This window comes from Leopardus geoffroyi, chromosome A2 (genome assembly GCF_018350155.1).
Source record: "Leopardus geoffroyi isolate Oge1 chromosome A2, O.geoffroyi_Oge1_pat1.0, whole genome shotgun sequence".
Taxonomy (NCBI): Eukaryota; Metazoa; Chordata; class Mammalia; order Carnivora; family Felidae; genus Leopardus; species Leopardus geoffroyi.
Window position 1 is genome coordinate 3,526,305 of NC_059331.1, and position 22,037 is coordinate 3,548,341.

The 22,037-nt window shown below is 54.4% G+C and overlaps 1 long non-coding RNA gene across 1 annotated transcript; it reads right to left on the minus strand.

Annotated features, from left to right (window-relative positions):
- Positions 1-1,556: 1,556 nt before the first annotated feature.
- LOC123605148 lies at positions 1,557-21,120 on the minus strand. Its single transcript, XR_006715598.1, has 3 exons — positions 21,110-21,120; positions 20,048-20,050; positions 1,557-3,602 (listed from the first exon to the last, which is right to left on the minus strand). It is a non-coding gene; the product is annotated as an uncharacterized LOC123605148 (long non-coding RNA).
- Positions 21,121-22,037: the final 917 nt, after the last annotated feature.

Here is a 22,037-nt window from a genome sequence, read left to right on the forward strand (position 1 = left end):
AAGCTTCCGTGAGATTCTAGGTCAGGCAAGTAGCCTCCCTGCCTCCTCCTGGTAGGGCCTTCAGAGCACTAGTGTGAGAGGGGGTGTGTGTGTGTGTGTGTGAGGGGGGGGGGCAGAGATGGGGTAAAACCACACCAGAGAAGGACGGAAGCAGAGTCAGGGGCGGCGGGGAGATGGAGAGGACAGGAGGCCCTCCCTCCGGTCCCTGGCTGAGCTGGCCTCCTGCGTCAGTCCTCAAAATAGGCCCTTGAGATGAGGAATGTTTGACTGCATTTTCCAGAAGAGAAGGTGGAGGCTGGGAGAGGCCCGGCCCAACTCTTAGCGACCTGACTGGAGTCCCTTTGCAAATCAGAGGCTGGGGTCTGGACCATTAGCTCTGCTGGGTGGGAGTGTATACCTCCTTTTCGCTTTCTTTTTTTTTTTTTACTATTAATTGCTTTTAATTTATTTATTTTTGAGAGCGAGAGACAGAGAGAGAAAGAGAGAGAGCAAGGGAGGGGCAGAGAGAGAGGGAGACCCAGAATCTGAAGCAGGCTCCACACTGTGAGCACAGAGCCCGACATAGGACTCGAACCCAGGAACCAGGAGATCATGACCTGAGCTGACGTCGGGCGCTTAACCGACTGGACCACCCAGGGCCCCCCCCCCCCCCCCCGCTTTCTTTTAAATGGTTTCACCCAGGGGCGCCTGGGTGGCTCAGTCGGTTAAGCGTCCAACGTCGGCTGGGGTCATAATCTCACGGGCTGTGAGTTTGAGCCCCGTGTGGGGCTCCGTGCTGACGGCTCGGCACCTGCTTTGGACTCTCTCTCTCCCTCTCTGCCCCTCCCCTGCTCCCACTCTCTCTCCCAAAAATAACTAAATAAACATTAAAAACACCATAAATGGCTTCCCAGAAAGATCCAGATCCCCAGCTCCTCTGGAAAGAAATTAGCCGATGGGGCTGGACCCGCTGCGGGGACCCGGTGGGATGTCCCAAGACCCGCCTGGGCAGCAGAGGGGCGCCGGTGACCGCGGGCATGTGTGGCTCCGGGGGACCGAGTGACAATGTGGGGGCGGTGCTCTCCGAGGTGTGCGAGGGTGTGTGCAAGGGGGGCCCCGGGTCCTGGAGCCTGGCCCCGCCTCCTCGCCCCTGCCAACCGCCCCAGGGCATTTTCCCAGGACAATGGAGATACGCCCCCCTCCATCATCCCCCCTCCCTCCTCCTCCCGCCCTCCCCTCTCTCCTTCTCCCTCCTCCCTTCCCCTCTCCCAGCTCCGGGTGGGGAGAAGTGGCCTCAGGCTGCCATCAGCTCCAAGGGGCTTAAGTGGCCCGCTTCCGGGGCTGGCTGGCAACCTTGGGTAATGAGCTCTGGGCCCCTCCCAGCCCCAGAGCTTGGCAACCACGGAGGGGGTGTCCCAGGCCCACTGGGCTGCCTGCCTGCGCGGGGAGGGGGCAGGGAACCCGGACCGAGAGCCCCAGAGATGCACACAGGGTCAGGTGGGGGCAGGGAGCCAGAGACGAGGCGGAAGAGAGATGCAGAGATAGAGAGACGGAGAGACAGAGGGAGACAGAGGAAACAGATGGGAGACAGACCAGAGGTCAAGGGAGGAGGGGGAGGGAGATGAGAGCGGAAGGAAAGCAGGAGAGACCAAGGCTGGTCCGAGAGCAGGACCGGCCGGGAGCCAGGGAGGAGGGAGAGACAAGAGAGAGAGAGGGAGGCGGCCGTGGGAGGGGGAGATGAGAGAGAGAGAAGCTCACGCGCGGAACAAATGAGGTAGAAAACACAGTCTTTTACAACCTAATCTCGGTAGCGACAGTCATCACCTCTGTGTGACCGCATCTATTGGTCACAGGGACCCAGCCTGACACAGAGAGGGAGAAGCCTACCCCGCTGTAAACACCAGGAGGCGGGGGTCGTGGGGTCCGTGTTGGAGGCTGAATTGGACTCGAGTTCCCTGCTCTGAGGCACGGGCTCACCGGCATCTGTCACATAGTAGAGACACCCTCGTTTTCCAGGGCATCAGCGTCTCGAGTCAGTTCTCCGGGGATCTGCACAAGGACACTGGCCCTCTGTAGGGATCTTTTGCTTACAAGGGAAAGCAACTCAACTCAAACTGCCTTGAAAAACAGATATAATAAGGGGGGCGGGCGTGCCGGCTTGTGGACTGGGAAGCCAGGATTAAGCTGGCTTCAGACACGGCTGCCTCCAGGGGTTCAAACATGATCGTCGCCATCTTGCAACCCTCCACGCAGTCACCAGCTCCCCAGACCCACACCCTTCTCTCCTAGCAACTCGGGTGGACGCAGAGACTCTTCCCTACGGGATCCAGCCAGAGTCCCAGTGAAGGATCCGATTGGCTCAGGGGGGATCACCGGCCTATCCCTGAATCAGTCACTGCGGCCGACATTTCTTGGCCCTTTTTGTCTTCCGGAAGCTTCTCTGGGTCTGAGGCGTTCTGCTGTAGCATTTAAATGCACCCGGTTTAGGGCCACATTGCTTAGGATCAAATCTCCCCGTCTGCTGCTTCAGAGCTGTGGGTCCTCGGAAAATATACCTAACCTCTCTGTGCTCGGTTTCCTCGTCCGTCAAATGGAATTGCTTTGAGGATCACACGAATTAAACCCTATCAGATTCTAGAAGGTTGCCGACATCCAGGAGCATTAGAGGTAGCTGGCCTTGGCCGATGTTCGGGTACTTTTTTTCTGGTGTGAGTTTCGTTGCTGGCGAACATTGCCCTTCCCCCATCCCCTAAGTTAACCATTGACGCTGTCCCCAAAAAAGATGTCCGGTCATTTTCCCAGGCGGAATTGCCCTTCTCTCCTCCCCCCGAAGCCCCGTGGGAGCCACGGGAGCTGCTTTGACCAATTAAATGGGAGCTGAAGTGACACGTGCCCCCTCCGGACGGAAACTTCTGCAGCCAGGCTACCACTTGTCACGTTGCCTCTTTTCTTCAGCGGCAGTGACCGGCAAGTCAGAGGGGGCGGTGGCTCCACCAACCGGTGCCTGTAGAAGGAGGATGCAACACATCCTCAGCCAAACCCCGACAGAGGGATGAACGCAAGCAGGAGATGCATCTTGGGTCACTTTTGAGCCACGGAGATCTGGGGGATGTTTGTTACCGCGTATAACCTTCCCTAACTGATACACCCCTGGGTTTCTGACATCTCCTTGTCTCCACCACAGACACAACCAGAGATCTTGCGTGACCTGGTCCAACGTAACGTAGTGTAACTGTTGGTACGTCTACATCTAGCACAACAGGAGTCATTTTTGTGCCTGTGACCTTGGCAACATCAGACACCAGGTGGAGGGCTTGGAGAAAAGCACTGTCCGTGCCACGATCTCCCCTGACGTCTGTACATCTCTCCATCCTTTCTCATAGCTGGCTCTTCCCGGACCAGCGACATTTTAAAGCTCTGCCTGTCAATCTCGCTAATGACTCATTTTTTATCCCTATTTTAGTAGCGATCCTGCACTCAGAGAAATTGCCTACCGTTCCCTCCCACACCTTCCCCCCCCCCCCCTCCACGGCCACCGGCAGGAAAAGAGCTTCATCTGGCATCACTGTGTGGCCCAGCCCCCGTCCCTGCTGGACTCAGTTTACCTTGTGGTGGTTCAGATTCTCTGGGTTGGGGCGCCTGGGTGGCTCAGTGGGTTGAGCATCTGACTTCTGCTCAGGTCATGATCTCGCGGTCCGTGAGTTCGAGCCCCACGTCGGGCTCTGTGCTGATGGCTCGGAGCCTGGAGCCCGCTTCGGATTCTGTGTCTCCCTCTCTCTCTCGGCCCCTCCCCCGCTCACACTCTGTCTCCGTCTCTCTCAAAAATACATAAAACAGGGGCGCCTGGGTGGCGCAGTCGGTTAAGCGTCCGACTTCAGCCAGGTCACGATCTCGCGGTCCGTGAGTTCGAGCCCCGCGTCGGGCTCTGGGCTGATGGCTCAGAGCCTGGAGCCTGTTTCCGATTCTGTGTCTCCCTCCCTCGTTCATGCTCTGTCTCTCTCTGTCCCAAAAATAAATAAACGTTGAAAAAAAAAATTTTTTAAAAAATAAAAATAAAACAAATAAATAAATAAATAAATAAATAAATAAAACATTAAAAAAAGAAGAAGAACAGAAACACAGCCTCTGCATGGAGCATGGCATGACTATATGCTCCCTTACTTAGAACTTAATGGCCTCCCGAGCTCAGCTGCAGGGGATTCTGGGAACTGTAGTTTCTAGGCTTCCGGCCCCCAGCAGCGAGGCAAGTAGAGGGAGAGAGGTCCCAGCCCGTCCACCTCCACACAAGACCCCAGACCAGTGGATGGGACCAGCTGAGACCTTCCAGCCCAGCTCAGCTGCCCTTTGACTGCAGCCGCACGAATGAGCCCAGGCAAGAGTCCCCCGGCCAAGCCACGGAATCATGACAAATAAGAAATTGTTGTCGTTTAAGCCTCTGCATTTTGGGGGTGGTTTGTTACACAGCAACAGGTAACTGATACATTACTGGCTGGCCAAGAGAATGCCCTGGAATGGACTAATCGGTCCTTTGAAGCAAGCAGACGATGGCTTCGTCGAGGAAGAAGATGTTTGGACAGCTTCTCTCTGTCTCGTCTCTCTTTCTCTCTCCCTCTGTCCCTGTCTCTCTGTCTCTCTCTGTTCTGCCTGGGCTCTGTCTCTCTCCCTCCCTGCCCCTCCCCTCTGCACCTCCGTGTCTCTGCCTCTCTCCCTGCCCCCCTTTAAGCTTGGGACCCTGGGGTGGGGGGCGAACCCCATTGAGGCAGGTGGTCCGACAACTGACACCCAGGGGATTAGCTGCTCTGCCCCCCACTCCCCGAGCCCCAAGGGATTTGAGGCCGCTGCCTTTTTAACTCCGCCTTGATCAAATTTCCTCCCCTTCGCCTGGGAAGTCCCACGCACTCACCATTCACTCTGTACGCGTTCCCAGGCCCGCCACGTCCTCCTGGGTCACCAGACGGCCACATGCCTGATAACACCACTGCACCTGCCTGGGTCGCAGGATCTAAGCCTCCCACGCCACACCTCCCACCCCCGGCCCCCGACACACACACACATACACACACACACACACACACACACACACACACGCACAGCACCTGGATGGCCACCCTCCACCTGGGAGACTCGGGGCACCGACCGTGTTCTCGGTGAAAATCCTACTTTAAAAAAAAAAATCACAGGTTAGCTGCTTACCATTCCCCCCCCTTTTTCTCCTGCTTGTCTTGAGGAGACACAAACGTGTGAAATTCCTGTTGCTCACCCCCAGAGTCTTTTAACCTTTGATTTTTTAAAATAATTATAGGCGCCACAGGAAGCAGCAAAAATAGCACAGCCGTCCCTGGTACCCTGCCCCCAGCTTCCCCCATCGTAACATCTCGCAAAACTCTAGCACATCCTCTAAATCGGGGAACCGACTCTGGTAGGAGACTGTCAACTAGACCACGGGGTTTCGCTTCCCAGGTTTTTATTTCCAGCTCCCCTCGTGCACACACAGCGACACGTGTGGGTACACACTTCTGGGGCCGCTCAGGCGTGACGCAAGCCCGCGGGTCGCTCCCACAGCGCTGCGTGCACACGCACGCGCAAGCAGATTCGAGGGCAGACGCCAACGTGCACCGTCACGCCCCCGGATGCACGGGGGCTCGCGGCGAAGCACACGCATGCTTGTGCGGGGCCGCTCAGACGCGCGTGGGACTCCCACATCCACACCCAGCTTTGAACATCCGTGTAAAAGTCACACGTGAGCAGTGAGATCTGTGTGCCGCTCGTGCACGCGCAGCCACATGCCTGCAATCCATGCAGTGTTACACACGCGTTCAGACACCTACACAGATGCACACACGCACACACGCACGCACGCGGCCTGGCGCATACAATAACCCATGCTGGAAAAATCCACACAGGGAATTATGATTAATGTCATCAGCGCCCCCCCCCCCAAATCATACTGGTCACCATGGTTTCAGGAGGATGCTGTCTGCCTCTCTCCCCTCCCCTCCCCATCTCTCTCTCTCTCTCTCTCTCTCTCTCTCTCTCTGTCTCTCGGTGTTTGAAGAACACATTTGCCGCCTCGGTGGACGTTTTTCTGGCTTTGAATTTAATAGGTAGAGAAATGTATTCAAAGTTCTGGAAGGGAAGAGAAATAAAGCTGGACCGAGGCCCGCGAGTGGAGCCCTCGCAGCCCCCTCTCCAGGCTCTGTGCTTGTTCGGGTGTCGGAGGAAGGGATCCTGCTGGCGGCTGGGGGTGGGGGGGACCCAAGGGTGGCTCTCCCAGACCCCAAAGCAGGTGCGCAGGCCATTAGGCCCCCCGTTCCTCACTCTGCCTGTCCCTCTGTGGTACTTGTGAGACCGAGTTTCTCCTTTAGCCCGGCCTCTCGGCCACTTCCCGCCTGACCTCTGACCCCTCCTCAGTGCCCCCTCCCCCGCCCCCCACTAACAGATACCTCAGTGCATCCAAACTTGAACTCCTGCTCCAGACCTTGTAAACCTTGCCCGCATCAAACCTCACCACCACCTGTCCTGCTTCAGAGGCCAGAATCTTGCGAGGCCCCCTTGCCTCCTCCTCTGTTTCCAACCCCGGTCCCACCCCCCCCCCACCCTCCCACCCACACACCCAGCTTGGTCTCAGCTGGCATCAGAATCAGGGTCCTTCCAGTGACATTTCCAACCAGGACCCTTGTCACTCGCTTTGCTCCACACGGGCTTGCATCCATCCCAGGGCCTTTGCACACGCTGTGCCCCCCTCCAGTAATGCTCTCCTGACTGCTTCTCTTAGCTGTGCCAACGCATTCTCCGGTCTCAGCTCGGACATCGCCTCCTCGGGGAAGCCCGCCCTGGTCACCTGTTACGTCCTCACTGACGTCACGCTACACTTTCCTCCAGCTGCCTGTGTGAGGCAGTTTCCCCAGCCGCTTCCCGGTCTAGTGTCCGTCTCCCTCTCTCGATTCTAAACCCCACGTGGACAGGGATGTCTGTCTACCTTGTTCACTGCTCGTTTGGAACGATGCCTGGCACACAGCAGGTGCTTAATAAATACTTGCCGAGTGAACAAATGAATGAAGAGATGTCCAGCCATCGGGCCATGCCACCAATGGAAAACTGGGTCAGATGGGTCCAGGCGTTGGGGGTGATTCAAACACAAAAAAGAGGGGGATGGAGATGGTTTTACTCATTTTATTTTACTTTTTGAATTGTTTAATGTTTGTTTACTTTTTTTGAGAGAGAGAGAGAGACGGAGACAGAGCCCGACGCGGGGCTCGAACTCACAGACCAGACATCATGATCTGAGCCGAAGCCAGACGCTTAAGCGACCGAGCCCCCCAGGTGCCCCCGTCTTACTCATTTTAACATTTTTTTTCAACGTTTATTTATTTTTTTTGGGACAGAGAGAGACAGAGCATGAACGGGGGAGGGGCAGAGAGAGAGGGAGACACAGAATCGGAAACAGGCTCCAGGCTCTGAGCCATCAGCCCAGAGCCCGACGCGGGGCTCGAACTCACGGACCGCGAGATCGTGACCTGGCTGAAGTTGGACGCTTAACCGACTGCGCCACCCAGGCGCCCCTCGTCTTACTCATTTTAAAGGGGGGGGGGGTTTGCGGTCAAGAACAGAGCGAACTCCTCTTTTGCAAAAGTGAAATTCACGAACATAGGTTTGTGTCCATCCAGAGAAGGCTGCGTCAGGGTTCGCTCCAGACTATCAAGCGTGAACTCACTGGCCCTCTTTGCCTTTATTCACAAATTGCATTGGAGTTAATAATGAAGTTATCAACTGCCCTGCCGCTGTGGGTGGAAGAAAGCTGTCCCTTAAGGGACACCCGGGTGGCTCGATCTGTTGCGTGTCCGACTTCGACTCCGGTCATGATCTCACAGTCCGTGGGTTCGAGCCCCGCGTCGGGCTCTGTGCTGACAGCTCGGAGCCTGGAGCCTGCTTCCGATTCTGTGTCTCCCCCTCTCTCTGCCCCTCCCCTGCTCTCTCTCTCTCCTCTCGCTCTCAAAAATGAACGTGCTAAAAACAATGTTTAAGCAATTTTTTTTTAATGCTTTAAATGAGCACATTTACAGACAGGACAATTCTGCCTCCACAAACTTGTACAAAGAGCTGGTTACCAAGTCGCTTCGCCCCCCCCAACGGCGAACAACCTAGATGTCCAATGACGGGGTGCACGTCACTTACGCTGCGGGAGAGCTGAACCGGGAGAGCTAGCAGAGGACAGAATTTTGAGGCAGGAGAAGATGTTTTCCGTCTACGAAGGGAAGCAATGTGCTGCACGATTCCCTTTTTGGTAAACACACGAAGGAGAGCAGATATATTAGGGACGAGTGGGGGAGGATGTTAGAAACTTCTGGCAACAACTCCCTGCCGTGGGGTGGTCGTGGGTGACTTTTATTTTCTTTGTTGTTTTCCCCCGGCTTTTGAATTATCTGCAGGGAACATGTGCTCGCTGAATAATGGAAAGACAACACGGCAGGTTATTTTGGAGAAGCGGAGATGAATGCCGTGGCCAGGGGCGGGGTGTGGCCGTCCGGGGCTGAAGGTGGGTTACGCGTGCGGAGACCCGGCTCTGACTCCTTTCCGGTGACACAGACCAGGGTCCTTGCAGCCCAGAAATGTCTCCAGACCCACCCCCCCCCCCCCTGCACAGGCTCCCTGTGTCCCGGGTCCCCGAGCTGGCTGTCACAGGTGAGCTGGGACACTCTGTGAGGGACGAGAGCAACACGGGATTATCAGGTTCTATCTCCGTTGCCGGAGCCTCACTCCCAAGCTTTTCACCTGCCCGGGGGCCTCCCGACAGCTGCCCTGAGCAGAAACCTGAGCCCCTCTTCTCCCGGACCCACCGGGGACACCGCAGATGAGCCGGGGTGGCGGTGCTCCGGGGGGCCTGTCTGGGCAGCAAATGGAGTGTGTGAGCACAGCTTGGGGAATCTCAACCCCGTGCCAGCAGAGACCCGAGGCTCAAAGATGCTTAGAAAGTGACATCAGACTCGCTGGCCTCTCTCGGGCCTCAGCTGCGTCGACGCGGAGCGTTTTATCTCATTGTGGATGGCTCGAATCACCGTCGTTCTGTAAAATCACGAATCATATGGGGCGCCTGGGTGGCTCAGTTGGTTGAGGGTCTGACTTCAGCTCAGGTCATGATCTCAGGGTTCGTGAGTTCGAACCCCGCATCGGGCTCTGTGCTGATGGCTCAGAACCTGGAGCCTGCTTCTGATTCTGTGTCTCCCTCTCTCTCTGCCCCTCCCCTACTCTCTCTCTCTCAAAAAGAAATAAGCAAAAAAAAAAAAAAAAAAAATTCAGGTTGTCACTTGTGTGTATAGGTCGGGGGTTCCAAAGACTCCCCCACCGAGGGTTGGATCATTTGCCAGCTCTCTGGTTCAAGAAAACCTCCCAAGGTTCAAGAAAAACCGTTTACTGACGAGACTACTGGCTTCGTATAAAAGGATACACTCAGCCACAGTCAGATGGAGGAGGCACACAGAGCGAGGCACGGGGAAGGGTCCAGAGCTGCCACGCCCTCCCTCCAGCGTCCCCGAGCGCTCACCAACCCACCTCTCCAAACCCCAGACTTTAGGGAATTTATATGGAGACGTCATTATGTAGGCATGATTGATTAAATCATCGGTCATTGGGTGAAGACACTCATGTCACCTTTATTACTCTTATTCTTTAGGAAATTCCAAGGGCTTGAGCAGCGCGGTGCCCGGAACAGGGAGAAAGACCAAACGCACCTCGCTCTAGACCCAGATCTATATCCATCTCATTGAAAATCACAATATCCCGGGGCACCTGGGTGGCTCAGGCGGTTGAGCGTCCGACTCTTGCTTTTGGCTCCGGGCAGGATCTCACGGTTACATGAGTTCGAGCCCCACATCGGGCTCTGTGCTTGGGATTCTCCCTCTCTCTCTCTGCCCCTCCCCTGCTCACACTCTCTCTGTCTCTCTCAAAACAAGTAAACAAACTCACCAAAAAAAAAAAAAAAATCACAATATCGTACCTCCTCAAGGAGCCCTCCCACCGGCTTTCCTCTCTGAATTTTTACCCCATAATCCTCTTGGCCTTCCCTCCCCATGACCCCGAACCTGTGGTGTGAACCTGTAACCCCCCTTCCATGGCCAAAGCTGTCCCCCAGTATTCATTTGCATCTTGTCCTCCAAGCTTTTCAAACTCACCACACGAGACTCTGATACAAAAGGCAGCCAATTCTCACGCCGATGAGGATAAACATAAAAACAACAACCAACCAAATAAACCACAAGAGCAGGAAACGGCACGAGAGGGTGTGGATGCGGAGGAACTGGAGCCCTTTGTGCCCTGTCGGTGGGAATGTAAAACGGCCACCGTGGAAGATAGTATGAGCTGTTTGGCATTTCCTCAGACGTTAAAAATGAAATGATCGCGCGATCCCACAATTCCAGCTGTGGGTGTGTAACACGAAGGAACCGAAGGTGGGGGCTTGTGGATAGCGGCCCTAAAGGTAGAGCAAACCAAGGCACCGATCAAAGACCAGACCAACAAGATGTGGTCTCTGCGCACGGTGGGAGAGCGTCTGGCTTTGAGAAGGAAGGAAATGCTGACACCTGCCACCGCGTGGATGAACCCGGAGGTCACGGTGCGTGGCGAGAGACGCCAGGCGCAACAGGACAAATTCTGTAGGATCCCACTCACAGGGGGTCCTTAGAGGAGTCCCGGTCCACAGAGACAGAGAGCAGACGGTGGGGGCCAGGGCTGGGGCTGGGGGCGGGGAGTCCCTGCTTCATGGGGACCCAGGTCCAGCTCTGCAACTTGACCAAGTTCTGGAGCTCTGTGTCGCAACAGCGTGAACGTACTCAACGTTACTGAGCTACGCGCCTAAAATGATGAAGGTGGCAAATTTCGTGTTCCGTTTTCACCACAATAGACACAGTGCATCCGCGTCTCCCCTCCTCCGCACCTGTATCAGCTTCCAGAACAGTTGGAAAACTGTGAGAAATCAACCCCCTGACTCAATCAAAGGAGGGACACGGACAGCGAGGGGAGGTTTTGACCAACGTTCTTGCAAGAGCAGGTGTGCAGCAGACCATTTATCTCCCAGCGTGCTGGTCCCTCCCCTGGCTCCTCATTGGCTGAATACCGCAGAGGGTGCAGCCTTACCCAGAAGTCGCCTATGTCCACGTACGGCAAAAAGTAGCCCGATTGGGACACACGGACAATTCCGGAGCTGACCCAGAGACTTTCTTACAGTCCCCGCTGGCTTCTTTGGCGCGTGCTCCTTGCAAACCCTGTGAAAACAAGCCTGAGACGCGGAGGGAGGGCAGGGAGGAACCAGGAAGTGAACCAGCCCTCCAGGGTCTGGGCGTGCCCTGGGGGGAGGGTCCGCCCACATCTCCACTAGGTTGTAACCCTGTTGTTAATTACACAGCACAGCTCCTCTTGGGCATTTCTGAAAATGAATCGTCTCCCTTACTTCTCACAAAAACATGCACACATCCGGACAGATGGGAGCCTCCACCCGCCGTGGTGACACCCGGGGAACCCCCAGGCCCTCCAGCCCGCTTCCTCCTGCCCCGCAGCCGCTTTGGCATCCCCGGGGCCCAAAGCGCAAGCTCCCTCCTGCCTCCAGGAGTTGGGTCCCCGCCTGGGTTATCCTTCCACCAAGTTGCCAGATCTCTGGCTCATCATCTCAGCCTAAATGTCTCTTCCTTCTTCAGAAAACCCTCCCTTGACCACTCCGGAACCTAAAGCAGCCCCTCTCCCCTAAGCCTCTGTCTCGTGCATTACAAAGGACTTGCTTCTAACAAAGGAAACATAGTCAAGGCAATGGGATGCTCGGGTACTCGCTCTCCCGGGTTCACAGCAGCACGCGGCACAGTACCCCAAAGGTAGGAACAACCCAAGTGTCCGGGAACGGCTGAACAAGCCAATGGTACTAGGTACTCGCGAGGGAACGTCACCCAGCCTTGGAAAGGAGTCAAAGCTCTGACTTCCGCTCCACCATGGATGAGCCTTGCAAACATGCTGAGCAGAATAAGCCCGACGCCACAGGACAAACACGGTGCAGTTCCACGCGGAAGAGGCCCCTGACGAGTTCCGTGTGCGGTGATGCAAATGCTTGGGAATAGTGGTGATGGCTGCACAACATTGTGAATGTACGTATGTGTGTGCTTTTGAAAGGGAAGGAGCAGGAGGGGCAGAGGGAAAGACAGAAAGAATCTTCAGCAGGTTCCGTGCTCAGCACAGAGCCCGACGCAGGGCTCGATCCCACGACCCTGGGATCATGACCTGAGCTGAAATCAAGAGTCCGACGCCCAACCGACTGAGCCACCCAGGTACCCTCCATTGTGAATGTACTTAAATGTATACTCAACTGTAACTTAGTGGCTCTCTCTCTATTTGCCACTTTATCCACGTATGCATGTAACCAACATGAACCCACACAAAGGAATGAGCTGACGTTTCAATGATTAGGTTATAAAAGAAACTGGGGCGCCTGGGTGGCGCAGTCGGTTGGGCGTCCGACTTCAGCCAGGTCACGATCTCGCCGTCCATGAGTTCGAGCCCCGCGTCGGGCTCTGGGCTGATGGCTCAGAGCCTGGAGCCTGTTTCCGATTCTGTGTCTCCCTCTCTCTCTGCCCCTCCCCCGTTCATGCTCTGTCTCTCTCTGTCCCAAAAATAAATAAACCTTGGAAAAAAAAAAAAAATTTAAAAAAAAAAAATAAAAAAAAAAAATAAAAAAAAATAAAAGAAACTGACTTCTATCTTGCTCGAGGGCTCTTGTCTCCTGGCCTTGGACGGTTTAATGAAGCAATCGGGGCGCCCGGGGCGGGGGGCTCAGTCCGTTGGGCATCTGACTTCGGCTCAGGTCACGATCCACAGTTTGTGAGTTCGAGCCCCTGGTCATGCTCTGTGCTGACAGCTCGGAGCCTGGAGCCTGCTTCGGATTCCGTGTCTCCCCCCCACCTCTCTCTGCCCCTCCCCAGCTCACGCTCTGTGTCTTTCTCGCTCTCGAAAATCAATAAACGTTTTTAAAAATTTACTGAAGCAACCCACCGTGTTGGGGACACCCACATGGCAAAGACCTCAGGGCAGGCTCCCGCCAGCAGCCTTTCAAAACCTGAGTCCTGCTAACACCGCCCCCCCCCCACACACACCGAGTTTGGAAGTGGATCCTTCTCCGCTCAGACCTTCAGGTCTCACGTGGTGCAGCCTGAAAGGCTGTGAGGCACAGCACCCAGCTAAGCCCTACCTGAACTTCTGAATCACAGACGCCATGAGATAATACAATTCAAGCCAGTATATTTTGGGGTAATATATTAGGTGGCAAGAGCTAGATTTATTACTATTGTTATTATTAGAGTAAGTTTTATACAGTGAGGACGTGAGCTGTCGTAGACATCCCTGCGGGTGGAGTCCCCTTCTCCCAGCTAGGTGCTGGACCTAGTCTTAACCTCAGTTTCCTCATCTGTAAAATGGGGTCAGTATAGGAGGGTAATGAGGATGAAACGCAGGGAAAGCGGTTAGCTGGGGCCCCGCACGCGGGGGTGGTCAGGTGCAGGGGCTCCTGGGACGAGGATAAGGATTGGGAACAGGGACTGTGTCCCTGCCACCTTGTCTAGCGTCACCCCCTGTCGGACATGCTGTGACACCTCGGTTGGGGGGGGGGGTCAGTACTGCTTGTTAAATGCAAGCTCTGTGCGTCTGTGTTGTGTCTGCCCCTGGAGTGGGGCCCGTGCGTGGTGGCTGCGCGTGCGCCCCTTGGTTCTCGGGATGTGACCACCCACGTGCATGTCATGTCCGTGGGGGCCTGGGGCGACTGGGCAGGGGGGAGGGGGGAGGCCTGGGGCCCGGGGAGAGCGGGGGGAGGGAGGCAGCCAGCCTCGCTCTGCCGATCCCCCCCCCCCCCCACCTCCTCGCCTCCCGCCGAGTCTGGAGACCCTCGGCGCAGCCACTTCTCCGCGGCCCTCGGCGGAGAGGACACGCGGCGGGCGTTGCCCCGGCAACGCCGGGATGCCCAGCAACAAGTCCGCGCCGCGCGTCACGTGCCCGGCGCCGACCAATCCGGGGACCCGCGCGGAAGCAGGTCAGCCCGGGCCAAAGTCCGCCTCCCGCCTCCTCCCTCCCGGGCGCGCAGCGCCGAGCTAATTACCGTAATTGCGGCGGGAGAGCTCCGCGGGGCCGGGGGCGCGGGGGCGCGGGGGCGCGGGGGCCGGGGCGGGGGGCTGGGCGGGCCCCGAGTCGCTGGGCGCGGAGGGCGGACCTGCGGGACCCTCTCCGTCGCGCCTTCTCGAAGCCGCCGCCGTGGCCGCCGTCGGAGCGCTTATTAAGCGCCTACTGTGTACACCCGGTGTGGGCGGGGGTGGGGGGAGGACGGAGCGCTTGCAGTGGGGGCGGGGAACCCGAGCCTCCTCCAGGCGGGGTAAACTGGGTTTGGAGGCGTGAATCAGCTCGGTGGGTATGATTCTTAAGATTTGGGGTCTCAGAACTCTTGACTGTACTAAATCACACACACACACACACACACACACACACACACACACCCTCTGCAGTCCTTGGAGTCTGTTTCCTTTGCTACAAAAATACGGAAAGTTTAACTTTTGAAGGGAGCGTCCATACAAGACTCAGCGCCGGGCAGACGGGGTTCCAAGCCAGTCTCTGCCACTTACCGCTGTGTGACTCTAGATGAATCCCTTAACCTCTCTGAGCCTCTGATTTCTTGTCAGTTAAAATAGCAAACGGGGGGGGGGGGGGCGCGGTATTTATTCGTGAGAGTTTTGGGTATTTATGGAGAGTATGTGTGTGAGGCATGTGGTTTGCAGTCAGTAGACAAGTTATCATCATGGTCCAGCTTAATTATGAGCTGTGAGAACGTCCACCTGCCCTTTAAGCGCTCTGAATTCAGTTTTGTTTTTTGTTTTGTTTTGCTTTCGTAGATAAAATAAAGGGGTTGGGCAGGAGGCCTCACGCTGAATTGGCTGCCACCGAGTCTGTTCATCACAGGGTGTTTTTGTTGTGGGAGTCTTTGTGTGGAAGGCTCCTGCGGGCATGTGAGTTTTTGATTCCTGGACTGGCTGATCCCTCTGTCCCTTCTGGGTCCCTTCTCTTCGTCCTTTCTTTCATTAGCGTGCATTAATTGAGCACCTACTGTGGACTGAGCCCCGCTGTGGGTCCGAGCCCTCATTCTCATGATGGAGAATGCAGGCTCCAAGAACCAGCTCTATCACTGGCCACAGGAAGTGGCCCAGGCTCTCAGTGGACAAGACCGTGCACCTGGCCTGCTCTCAGTTTCTGCAGCGCCCGCTCCCACCTCCGGGCCGTTGCACCTGCTGTTCCCTCGGCCTGGACGTCTCTTCCCGCTGATTGGCTCTTTCTCGCCTTTCCCCTTCTCTGCACAGATGGCACCTCCTCGAAGGGGCCTCCCTGACACTCGCACATCTTATTCTCTGCCTCCTCTAGGGATACGCTCCCCTCCGCCACTGCGGTTGCCGGGAATTCTGTTCCCATCCCCTCCCCAGCCACTAGGAGGGAGAGTCAGAGGGAGGACAGTTGCGGGGGAGGGTTGTAGGGGAAATTTTGTCCATACCAGTTCCTGAAGCATCTCAGAAAGCCCAGAAGGGAGGACGCTTTGTTCCTGCTATTCTTTCCAGGTTCTTCCAGGAGTCAGGGTGGAGTGGAACCCAGGCCTGCGGGGACTTGGCTTTCCTCCTTGACTCTGCAGCCCGAGAGCCACCTTTCAGAGGCTGGGGGCTGCTCCCACTCAGGACACAGACACCTGTCACGGGATGTGACTGCAAGCGGGGGTTCTGTTTTCCAGTGGCGGCTCTCCCCACTTCTTTGCTCTGTGAGCTCAGGCAGGTGTCTCAACCTCCCTGGGCCTGCTTCTGTCTCTGGAAATGGGGAATTGCACAGAGCTTGGAGGCCGGTGTAAGGATGAGATAGGTCGAGAGAGCCCACACTTGGTCGGCGCTCAATACATGGTAACTGGAGCTATTACTTCAACAGGAAAGGGGGTTATTGGAAGGACGTTGTGAAGGTCACAGAACCAACAGGAAAGCTAGAAAATTGATTTTGGAAACTGGCAGATGTCAAGGGGAACCATTCCGGGGAACAGCAGAATGGCGTAGGGGGAAATATCCAGCCCAGCCAGCCTGCCCCTCTGGGTGTGACCACAATCCGGCAATCGACTCGTGTTTGTCTCCCTGGCGTGTTTCAAAGAGGGACAAAACTCCATGTCCCGGCCTCCTGGAGGGACGTGACCGCCTGAGAAGGAGTCCAGAAGATTCTGGAAGGCCTGAACCTGGTACTTACAGCATCATCTGAAAATATCTACCTGGTTTTTTTGTGGGCCACTGTGCTTGGTGCTAAGGCTGCAAGGGAATAAGAGAGAGCCAAAGAAAAATGCACAGGAGAGAGGGGTTCTAGTCCTGGCCGGATCCCTGACCTGCTTCAGGGGCTGGACAAAGTTGCTTTCCTCTCCGGGCCTCGTCAAGACCAGGGGTAGGGGGCGCCATAACAGGAAGACCTCCTTTCAGAGCCCTCCTCCACCGCCTAGTTGCCGCGTGTCCTTGGTGAGAATCTCTCCACCTCCCTGAGCCTCAGTTTCCACATCTGCAAAATGGGGTGCAGTTAATATGGTCCAGGGTGGGTACGACGAGCAAATGAGATCATTCATTCATTCTTTCATTCAATTACTAACAATCCTTGCCCTTCCCCGATATATGAAGCCCTTAGCATAGGAGCCCCTGACTCTTTAATTTTAGCTCCCGTCGTGATCTCACGGTTCGTGGGTTCGAGCCCCGCGTCCGCCTCGGCGCTGACCGCGCTGAGCCTGCTCGGGATTCTCTCTCTTTCGCTTGCTGCCTGCCCCTCCCCCCACGCACATGTGTGTGCACACGCTCTCTCTCCCTCTCTCTCAGAAATAAATAAATTTAAAAAAAAATCCATTCGAAAAACTCTTAGCCGATAGCTGATGACAAAGAAAAGAGCCCCCACATCATCACGATTATTATACACAAAGGGCATCAGTGTGCACTCGTGATACATAAAATGTGCGCGGCGTTTGGCCCAAAGCAGATGCTCAGGAAACACTAGTTTATATTATGGAACAACTCCAGACACACACGGCGAGATTGTTTCCTTTCGCAGAGGGTGAAGCGTTGAAGTGTGACTCTTGTTCAGGGGCTTGGGGACCGACCGGACCGAGACCCGACCGAGACCTTCATTAGGGATTCCCCGGCGGCCGCAGGTGGGGAGGGCAACCTGTGTGTGGTCCTGTTTGTGTGTTCCAGTCCTTCTGGGTAAATGCCTCCATGAATCTCCCCCTGCCAGGGCTTGCGGGTCAGGTTTCGGGGCCCCAGGCAGATGTTGTCCAGAGTAGCCCTGTTTCCTTAATCCTCGGGGCTCCAGAAATTGTCCTTAGAAGAGAGAACAACAGGCCTGCTGAGGCCACCATCTGTGCAGGTCTCGATTTGTAAATGCTCACGAGGGTGGCAGGAAAGAGGTCTCTATAGTAACGGCTGAGGAAGGGGCTGTGTGTGTGTGTGTGTGTGTGTGTGTGTGTGTCTGTGTGTGCAAGGCAGAGGACAGGGAGGAAGGATCAGCCCCAAACCTTATTCTCAAACCTTTTTTCCTACCGTGATGAGCTATTAATTAATACTCGCTGCTGCTTTATTATCCCAGGAGATAATTAGATACTGTTCCGAACTGGAGTCCCATGGGGAACATTTGCTAAAGCGATTCATTCACTTCTGCCTACCTACACCTGCCTTCCTCCTAGGACATGGGCAAATGCTGCAGACCCTGGGGACCCAGAGGGGAGAAAGTGGAACAAAGGCGACTCTCTATGAAGCTGAGCTCCCCAGCGAGATGGCAAGGGCAGAGCCCAAATTAGTGCGGACACAGCAAGTGATTTAAAAATGCCAGCTCGGATTATTCTGGAAGGCGGAATGGAGCCTCCTAAGGTGCCAGTGTGTTCGCAAGGGAAAGTCGCCACCTCTGTTTAAAAGGATCCGTCGGACCCGAAGGCAGGCAGAAAGGAGGAGAAGGAGGAGGGACTCCGCAACCAATTGGTCCTGGGTCCCAGCGTGCCAAGTCCAGAATCTTCTCCTGGCCTTTGCACATGCTGTTCTTTGTGTCAGGAAGTTGCTTCCCTGCAACCTTGCCCAGCTCACTCCTCCTCAGCCTTAGGTCTCAATTTAGACCGCGGAGCCTCCTCCAGGAAGCCCTCCGTGATTCCCGCCCCCTCCTTCCTCAACCTGGATCGGAGCAGGTGACTGCACTGGGTTCCTGCATCACAGCTTTGTTCATTCTGAGTTGTAATAGCCTGGGACTGTCTGCCTCTCCAATTAGACCTTTTGTTGAGGATTATGTCTTTTTCTCCTACATATACTAGTACATGAAAGATAACAGGTTTGGGGGCACCTGGGTGGCTCAGTTGGTTGAGCGTCCGACTTGGGCTCGGGCCATGATCTCACGATTCGTGGGGTGGAGCCCCAGCTCGGGCTCTGAGCTACCAGCAGGGAGCCTGCTTGGGATTCTAGCTCTCTCCTCTCTCTCTCTGGCCCTCCCCTGCTCTCTCTCTCTCTCTCTCTCTCTCTCAAAATAAATAAACTTAAAAAAAAAAAAAGAAAACACGTTTTACAAGGTACGTATAGAATGCTAGTTTATGCATCAAAACGGGAGAAGACACAGCACTTATTAGGTGGCTAAAAAGCTGACCATGCCCAGTGCTTATGAAAATGTGGAACTATTGGGACACCTCGTCTGCTGTTTACAGAAACGCAAAGTTATATGGCCACTCTGAAACATACATTTGGCGGTTTCTTAGAAAGTCAAACATACCCTTACTCTTCGACCCAGCCAACCCACTCCTAAGTATTTACCCTAGAGAAATGAAAACATACTGTCCACACAGACTCCTGTACACGAATGTTTATAGCCCCTTTATTCATCATCTCCAAAAGCTAGAGATGTTCCCGAACCCAATGTCCCTGCACTGGTGAGTGGATAAACAAACCGAAGTCCATTCACATAATGGAATGCCACTCGGTAACAGGCAGGAGTTCATTCCTGATACTCACAAACAACAGGGGCGAGCGTTCAGTGCATTATGCTGAGTGAAAGAAACCAGAGACAGAGAGCTGCACACCGCGTAATTCCATTTACACGCCGTTCTGGAAAAGACAAACTATACTGATGGAGATCGGATCCACGGTTCCCAGGGATTAGGGGAGTGGGGAGAGGAGAGTCGACACAGGGGGCATGAGGGAACTTTTGGGGGTGGTGAAGCTGTTCTGCGTCTCGACTGTGGCACGGGAGACATGATTTTGCATTTGCCGAAATGCCTAGAACTGGACATCTGAACACATGAATGTTACCACACAAAAAAAACATAAAAAGAACTCTGAAAAAGATTTTTAAAAGGTGTGTGTGTGTGCAGGAGGAGAATGATGTATGAGCTTCCTCATGGATGAAGGATCTGGAAAGGGGCAGAGAAGACAATGGACGACTGACGAGAGCTTTGACCTTGCAGGTGGTGGACCAGGGTCCCCATCCGAGCTCCAACCCCGTCTCACTGCGTTCTCTGGGCAGGTCTCTTTCCCTGTCTGAGCTTCCTGCCATGTCCGTAAACCCAGTGCTTATCACATCTTCTCTGCAGCCTAGAAGAATTGGCAAGAGAATCTCAGAATCCTAGGTGTCAAGGCGTCTCCTAGAGGCGTAAGGAGGACCCCAAATGATAGGGTGGGGAATGGTCAAGAGCATGAGTTTTAGAGCCAAGAGACAGGGCTGTGTTCACATCCCAGCTTTGCTGCTTGCTTTCTAGGTGGCCTTGGGCTAGTCTCTCTGAGTCTCACTTTCCTCATCTGTGAAGTGGGGACAACTGTAGCTGCAGTATAGGGTTGCCCCCAAGGCCTTAGGAATACCTGGCATGTAGAGGGTTTGACATGGAGCCAGCAAGTTGCAGCCCTCGGCTCAAATAAACTGCTGCCATTTTTATAAATAAAGTTTTATTGGCACACAGTGACACCCATTCATTTCCATATTCTCCGAGGCTGCCTTTGAGCTACGACAGCACAGTGGGGTAGCCACAAGAGACTGGCTGTCCTACAAAGCCAAGAATATTTACTTTCTGGCCCTCAACAGAAATTCTTGTCTAACCTTCCTGATCTATTATCTTCCTAGCCGTCATTGCTGTGTGAGGTCACTTTGTTCCTTTATTTGTTTGCTTGCTTATCATCTGTCTTCTGCACTAAATGGAAGACAGAAATCACATCAGCTTGGTTCCCTGCTGGATTCCCACATAGCACATAGCAGGCATTAAAAAAATATATTTTTTGCAGCGTGAATGAATTCATAAAGTAGGCTTGGGGGTGCGTACATCTGGCTATGTCTTTCCAGAATGTTGGAGGAGAAAGAGACTTAAGAAGTCCTCTAAACAGACTCTCGTTGTAAATAAGGGGGGCCAGACACGGTGTAGAGTGGACACCCGCAGGGAGGACAGTGAGGAAGCCTGATCCCAGGACTGAGAGGCGAATCCTAGGGTCTAAGAATCATCTTGTGACCCTCCTCTCTGCGGTAGAGATGGGACACACAGGACGACGAAACGCTGTGCCCAAACCTGACTTGGATCCGAGCTTGGGAAGAAATGCCCTAAAACGCAGTCTCAGGAGAGCGGTGAGGCAGGAACGTGGGTCGGGGGTTAGACAGTAGCGTTGTAACAGTTTTAACTTCTCGGTTGTGATCATTACATTCGGGTTACGTAGGAGACTGTCTTTGATCTTGGAGGGGGTGCATGCTGAAGTATTTGGGAATGAAGGCGCAGTTGTGTTTGAAACCTACAGGGTTGGGACAGATACAAAGATAGACATAGAGAAATAAACAAAGATAAAGCAAATGTGGCAACAATGTTACCAATGCCTGGGTGAATCTAGTTAAAGATGATACGGAGGGGCGCCTGGGGGGCTCAGTTGGTTAAGCGTCCGACCAGCTCAGGTCATGATCTCTAGGTGTGCGGGTTCGAGCCCTGTGTCGGGCTCTGTCCAGACGGTTCAGAGCCTGGAGCCTGCCTCAGTTTCTGTGTCTTTCTCAAAAATAAATAAACTTTAAAAAAAATTTTTTTTAAAGATAACATGGAAGTTCATTGCACGATTCTTGCAACTTTCCTGTGGGTTGGAAAAACAATTTTTTTCCAAAATAAAAGAAAAGAGAGAGAAACAAATAACCAAGGCAGCCATCTCCAGGCTGCCTTCCCATCTATTCTGGTCCCTTCTGTGGCATGCTCCCTGGTGCTCCTTAGGAACTGGGAGGCCAGAACTGACCTCTGAGAAGGAAACAGATGTAGCAGTTTCGAGTGTTTCAGACGCACCCAGTGGAGTCCACACTTCACAATGGACTTGTTGAGTATCTACTATGTGTCAGAATTATAGTTTCTGCACCCGCTTCCCATGGGTTTGACTGAACTTTTCCCCGGTGCATCAGTGGAATTAACTCTGGGTTTGGGCATCTTTGTTGACAAATGCTAGGTGCCTCATCTGATGCTCCTGGCTCCGTAGGTGATGTGCAGACAGCTCATTTGTGAGTTCAGATTCCACAAAATGAGCAGCCCCTTTAGGGGACTTTCATACCGGGGAGAGCACAAGCTGGGACACAGATCCCTCTGTTGTCACCAGACTGCATCTGAGTATGCTTATACTTTCAGGTTGTCACTCTCCCTAAGGACAAGTTTGGTTGCTGAATTCATGTATGCACCCCTACCCCATGCCGACTACAAAAAAGTTGGGTGATTAAGCTACATTATCAGAAAGCTTACCATGTTTATACATTATTTCTGGTGCCATGCCACGCATTAGACCCTGAGGCAAAAGGAAAAATCCAGTAATGCGGATCCTATCTTTATTTAAAAATTTGATAGGGGCGCCCGGGGGACTCAGTTGGTTAAGCGACCGCCTTCGGCTCAGGTCATGATCTCGCAGTTGGTGGGCTTGAGCCCCGCGTCGGGCTCCGTGCTGACAGCTGAGAGCCTGGAGCCTGCTTCCGATTCTATGTCTCCCCCTCTCTCTACCCCTCCCCTGCTCATGCTCTATGTC